Here is a 7,137-nt window from a genome sequence, read left to right as displayed (position 1 = left end):
TTCACGAGTATGCCAACACTTCACTATGCCATTATGAATGACTTGAGCAAAAACTGTCAACAGAAAAAACAGGGATTTTTCTGTGGTTTTGATATAATAAGGCGATGTTGGCAAACCTAGCTTTGGAAATAAAACTATTGCAAACAAAGGGATTGAAAGCCAAGTAAACATAGTTAGGATCAGCTTGCCTACGATGAAGAAAGTTTGGACTTCCCATTAAAACTTAGCTCAACTCTTTCTGTTTACAGGGTTTCCTTTGTTCAGTATAAGTGAATTTTATTTTGCATTTAGGCTTTATTACAAAGCCACTTGGTGTCTGCTGCCAAGTTCACCCATACAATAAGATGCTTTTGTTTCTAAAGACCTGCTCGCCTCATTCACTCCTACAAACATACTGATTGGTGAATGCTTAATTTACTGAAAACGAATCATTCATCCATTTATCTTGCCCTTCTGCTTGTACAATCTGGAATTTATTTTCTTCTCATATTCAAGTCAAATAATGAAACATAGGAAATAAAAGAGAATATTTAGACCCGGCGGGAAAGAGGGGGTGGTGGTGGCAGGGAGAGGAGGGTGGCAGGGAGAAATATCTATGCTTTTAAGCATATTTGTTTCCTGATGTTACCAAGAATAGACTTTCAAAATTATTTTTTTAAATAAACACACCATGAAACAAAGTTGTCTTAAAGCCTCAAACCAGTTTGATTTAACAGTCTTGGTGTGTCAGGAGTTTGGGTTATTGCAAGTGGAGTTGTTCTTGCGTTTCAAAGGGGGCCCTAGGGCCATCTTGGTTTATCTCCATTTCAAAGTGGCATGGGGAATGATCAAAAAGTAAAAACAACAAGGGAAATAAAAACTAGAGCACCAGGCTGGATTCTAATAGAATTATGTTAATTAAGAGCTGCCAGAAACCATAATCTTTCCACCCATTGCACATGATTTGTCTTTGTGCCATGATACCTAAGAGGTACAGGGAATGAGTTCAGGGAAGGCTTTTCTCTGGATTAACACTTTAGCCTCAGAGGTAGAATTTAAAAGAACTTTCTGCATCAACTCTGAAAGATTTCCTATAAAATATAGACATGCGATGCTATCAAAATGGGAACTGCGCTGCTGGATCAGATCACTGAGATATTTTCTGCAGTTGTGGTAAATATACAGTAAATTTCTTTTGCTTTTTTTTTCAAACTTTCTACTTTAAGCTGATGGAAAAGGGAATCAAGAAGAAGCAGGGTGTGTGTGCGTCTCAGGAATGGCATTTATGGGAGTCTTCTATTTTTCTTAGGGCAAAGTAGCTGAGGGATGTGTAAGATTGCCCATTCCAAAGATTAGTAGCTTCCCATCTCCTGTTTTTTGCAGATCAGGAAGTACAAACAGCGAGAGTGATGGGAAAACACACACTAAAGCACACCAACACCACTGCCTTGCAACTTTACAGTAGTTTCAAAATATCCCCTCAACACATTTAAAAGCAAGTCTAAAGCCTGGAATGATAATTCTTCTGAAAATGGAATTGAAAACAAAAGTCTCCTTCAGGATTTGTTATTTATTACTTAGTTTACCTCCTGCCTTTCTACTCAATCAAATACTGAGGGTAGAAATTAGATATCAGATTTCAAAACAACATTAGCCCAGGCAGATATACACAATAAGTTTGCAGCCCTTATGTATTGTTTCCCTTTCTTGCCTCATTGTGCAAGCTACTCCCCCCCCCAGTTATTCGTCAGGTTCCTCCATCATGAATCAGAAATCTGTGAAGAAAGACCGCAATGATAAAGTGTCCCTTTCTCAGTCTCTGGTGACAAACTCCCTCCCTGTAATGCAGAGGTGGGGAACTGTGGCCCCTTTATGACTTGTGGACTTCAACTCCCAGAATTCCTCAGCCAGCCATGTTGTTGAAGTCCACAAGTCATAAAAGGGCCATAATTCCCCACTGTAATGAAATGAAATGTGTGGCTGACCTTGGGGGATGAGAGGAAGGGATGCCGTCTAGGAAACTTTCAGCCCCTCTGGAACCACCTCTGCTTCACCGGGCAAAATACCACATACGCACAGAGGAATAGGTCCAAAACCCAGTTTAATCGTAGCTCACGTGGTGGTTTACAGTAGGCGCTGAAGCCATATACAGAGCAAAGTTGGAGACATTTGCGTATTCCGCTAGCTTGGCTTTATAGGTTGTGTGTGTGAGAGCGTCTTTTAATCACCATGTATCCCTCTCAGCTGCTTAGCTTTGAATCTGCCACTTGTTTCATTTACTTTCAGCCATGCAAGCTTATGACGTCATCTGCAGTTGTGTTTGAGCTGTCTTTATCAGGCATGGAGTCAAGACGTCATCCTCAGCTCACCGGTCGAAATGCTGATCGAGAGACCGCTAACTGCTGAATCACCTCCCTCCTTCCCATATACTGTCCGCCACCTACTATCACCGTGTAGGATAAATCTAATCGCAACACCCCCCCTCCACCGTGCTTTGTATAAATTCGTCTCGGTCATTTTGGTAGTCCCCTCGCTTGGGTGTTCACACTGGCGCGTTGACGCTGTGTCGAGGGCTACTTGACACTTGACAGAAACAATCAAACAAGAGAGATAGGAAGGCTAATGGATTAACTGTCAGAGGAAGAAATCTAAGAAAGACCATCCTTAATTGACTCAAGGTTGACTCAGCCTTCCATCCTTCTGAGTTCGGTAAAATGAGGACCGAGATTGTTGGAGGGCAATATGCTGACTCTGTAAACTGCTTAGAGAGGGCTGTAAAGCACTGTGAAGTGGTATATAAGTTTAAGTGCTATTGCTATTAATTATTCAGGGGGTTACAAGTAGCGATGGGAACTTTGTATCTGTTGTGGCTTGCCGGCAGCTTGCAGCAAAGTCGGACAGTGAGGAGGTTGGGGAGGAATTTGGACCAGTCCTGGGGACTGGGGAAAGCTCAGACGAGGGCTCTGCATTGGAAGCAGAGAGGGGCCAAGGTCATCTGATAGTTATGTGCAGCCTCTGGAGTCTGACAGCAATGAGGCAGAAGAACAGCGGGAACCTGTTCCCAGTGTGCGCATGCGCAGAGCTGCCAGGAGACAGGAACAATTAAGGAAACAGGGTCGACTTGGGAGTAAGGCTTGGAGATGATTGGCCCCTCCCATAAGACATAAAAGAAGAGTGAATGGGACGTGAGCTTTTGCAGGAAGCAATTAGTTCATCTGGCCAATTCAAGATTTGAAATTTCTGTTTGTGTTTGGCCTTGCCCTTAGTCTGGAAATTAGCTCTCTGGCAGCGTTCCATGTGAGATAGGTGGGTGTTGATAACCTTCCTCTGAAAGACTGTTTATCAAACGTTAAGGACTGTAAATGAAAGTAATTTACAATCATAAATAGAAGACGTTTTGTGGGACTAAGATTGTGCTTTATACTTTCTAAGCAAGCCTAGGTCAAAACAGTATCTTCAGATTTGCAAGATTCTCTTATTGGAGCTTTACAATAAAGTAGGTTTATCTCAGTTAGTTGAGTTTCTTGTCTGGGGTACCCAGGAGGACATATACTTCCCAAGCAGCAACTTCAGGCTGTCACTCAAAGGATATCAACTCCACTTAGTCCTAGTACAGGGGTAGGCAACCTTAAACACACAAAGAGTCACAAAGGAACTAACTGGAAGCCCCCTGTTCAATTCTGGAGCCAACCGGAAGTCCGGTTTCCCCCACCATAGTGTCTTCCAGTAGCGTTGCATCCTTTTTCCTCTGCTGACCAGAAGACTGTTTCTCCCACCATAGAGTCTCCTCCTAGGACAACATCCTTTTTCCTCTACCTATCCTAACTGAAAGCCCTATCATTTGTGGAGCTGACGGGCAACAGGGAGCCGCAGCAGAGAGATGAAAGAGCCACATGCGGCTCCAGAGCTGCAGGTTGCTGACCCCTGTCCTAATGGATGTGGAGTGGACCGGTGGCAAGATGGCTTATTTCATCTGGGTCAGTATTTAAACCTAGCCCTATTCCAGAAAAATCGGATCCATGTTTTCCAGCTATGGCAGAACAATTGTGTGAGAAGAAGTTGCTTTTATTACTGTAAACTCCTGTAAACTCCGAACCATTGTTTGGCTAGTTCAAAGACAATTTCCTTCCCCCTCCTCAAATCAGTTATATTATATTTTAAGCACCCCTGGATCACCTGTTTTGAAAATCAAGTAAGGTTGCTAGGTGACCACATCCCAGTGCTTCCTCACAGGTTTATCGAAGCACTAGAAAGCAAGCAAATGAATCATTTCATGTCTCTGGAATCTTCTACCCACTCGTATTGAAAACAGAGGTTAAATCATCTGAGGTAAATTCCTAAATCCTGACATTCAGGCTGGTAGTGTTATTTTCATTTGTGTTGTTTTATTATCTCTGTTTTTGTCTCAAAGTAAGGATGATTCTTTAAAAAAAATAATATTAAAAGAACAAGTTGTCTTTCATTAAAATAAACTTTTTGCAAAGAAATAATATTGAGCACAGCTTCCTCTAACTTGGGGGTGGGGGGGTGGGGTCTGACAGAGCTGATGGGACTACAATTCCCAGAATTCCCAGGTTTCCAGAGCAGTGTTTCTCAACTTTGACCATTTTAAGATATGTGGACTTCAATTCCCAGAATTCCCTGGCCAGCATGCTTTTAGGGCCCTCAAAGCTTTGAGAGCAGCTTCTTCAAGAACCTCCAGAAGTTCCTCCCAAAAAGGATTTGTTAATGTAATAGAATGTAAAAATGTTAAGCAAGTGGGACTTCCCATATTATCAAAATGTAATTAATTATATTTTAACTGTAATTAAGCATACATTCCAATGAAATATCATCAAATTTTCTGTCCATTTTTGGAATGCAGATCCTAAAACACCATCCAAAGACCCAGTGTAGTCCTTGACTCAGAAGAGATTGAGCATCCCTGCTTTACAACAATCCAATTAAGAAGGTCAATATAATTAAATTACAGATTGAAGAGGGAGACATGGCATCTTAGCTAACTAGTAATAGCTAGTTAGTGATGTTCTGCAATATGTCAGATTCAATTCTAGTAAGGTGCTTCTGATGCCAGTGGACCTCCGGTCTGCAATTCCTTAAATCAACAATTTTGGGTTGGTGACTGTGATAGTGGGCAGTACGGCAGCTTCAGAGGGATACCACAATATCCTGAATATTCAACTGCTTTACGGAGTTGAATGTTGTGAAGCATTTTCCTTGAACTGTGTATGAAGCACTGTACAGCCCTATTCGTCAGTTCAAAGCTTCTGAATTCAGCACTGCAGTTCCTCTACAATTAAAAACAAGGGCGTAAGAAAAGTTGTTATCAGTAAAGCTGATTAATATCTAGTTGTGATTTGAGCAGGTGTGGCATTTGGGGCAGATGAGGTCTGGGTCAGGGGTGAAATGTAAAATTTGTTACTACCGGTTCTGTGGGCATGGCTTGGTGGAGGTGGTGGGGTAATGTGACTGGGTGGGTGTGGCCAACTTTTTTTTTTTTTTTAACTTTTCAAAGCATTTTTTCTAATGCTTTGAAAAGCCTCTGCCGATCAGGCAACTCAGCTGGAATTGTCAGAGACTTTTCAAAGCATTTTTTTTACCACCTCTTCGGCCAAGAGGTTGCAGAAAAAAATGCTTTGAAAAGCCTCTGATGATCCCAGCTGAGCTGCGTGATCATCAGAGGCTTTTTTTTTTTTTACTTTTAAAAGCATTTTTTCGTTGGAAGAGGTTGTAGAAAAAATGCTTTTAAAAGTAAAAAAAAAAAAAGCCTCTGATGATCGTGCGGCTCAGCTGGGCATGGTGGTGGTGGTGATGGGGTGGGGCAGGGATTTTTGCTACCGGTTCTCCGAACCACCCGCCACCATCGCTACCAGATCGGGCGATCCGGTCCGAACCGGGAGCATTTCATCCCTGGTCTGGGTACTGTATTTATTTAAATGGAGATGGAACCTGGAACTTTCTGCACACAAATCATGCATTGTGCCCCTGGACTAGCAGAACTCAGTAGAAAACTTCAGATGCCACTAGGTGGCAGTAGAGAGTTACAGGAAACTCTAACTCTTTGCTTCCATCTAATGGCAGCATAGATCTGTAGCTCTAATGACCAAACAGTAGCAATTCACATAATGTAACATAAAATAATTCAACTGGTTCCATATTCATTGATGGCTAATTAGCTGACATAATGAAGCAAACCCATATCTAATCCCCTGTCTTTAGAAATAGGAATTGCCAATGGGGCCATATGGTCCTGCAATTGTTATTTCAGCGCACTATGTATGGGTATTTAAAACTATAAAGTAAGAATGAATCTATATACCATAAAGGCAAGACCCCAAATCCAAATTAAAATTAATAACACAGACAACAACAATGAAGATAACTAATAGCCAATCCCTTGCATTCATAATAGCAGTAGGCAAGTTATATCCATTTACTTTGATGGCAAATCACTTACATAAATGCTCTGATAGTTATTTATAGCCAGTTTCTCCTTCCCATCCTTGTAATGAATTGGGGGAGGGGGTTAGAGTTAAAAGTAGGAGAACTTTAAATCCACCAATGAACATCTGGATAATAGCAAGTATCTCCAAAGTATTGCCAGATACAATGAGCAGCAGTACAAATAGCATCCAATCAAAGACAGCATTGGAACTGCCACATACCCATTTTTAATGCCTTGTAGGATCAGCCCTCAAGAAATGTACAATATCTATGATTTACATACAAGTTCTGCTGATTAATGTTATTCATTATGAGTTGGATTATGTTTCTAGCCCTGGATATTTGCTATTCCTAAAACTGCTTATCTGTATCCTATGACTATCATTAAGTGTTGTACCTTATGATTCTTGACGAATGTGTCTTTTCTTTTATGTACACTGAGAGCGTATGCACCAAGACAAATTCCTTGAGTGTCCAATCACACTTGGCTAATAAAGAATTCTATTCTATTCTATTCTATTCTATTCTATTCTATTCTATTCTATTCTATTCTATTCTATTCTATTCTATTCTATTCTATTCTATTCTATAGAAGCTTCTTGGATGAGAAGTGAAACATCTTCAAAGAAAAAACCAGAAAGTCCAGTTGCCTCTTAAAAAAAAGCACCTTTGAGACAATATTATTGTTTGTAACCCTTATAAGTCACTCAGAAT

This window comes from Pantherophis guttatus, chromosome 2, assembly GCF_059756535.1.
Source record: "Pantherophis guttatus breed Tessera chromosome 2, ASM5975653v1, whole genome shotgun sequence".
In the NCBI taxonomy this organism is placed as follows: domain Eukaryota; kingdom Metazoa; phylum Chordata; class Lepidosauria; order Squamata; family Colubridae; genus Pantherophis; species Pantherophis guttatus.
The sequence above is the reverse complement of the archived record's forward strand: the minus strand, read 5'-3'. Positions refer to the sequence as shown.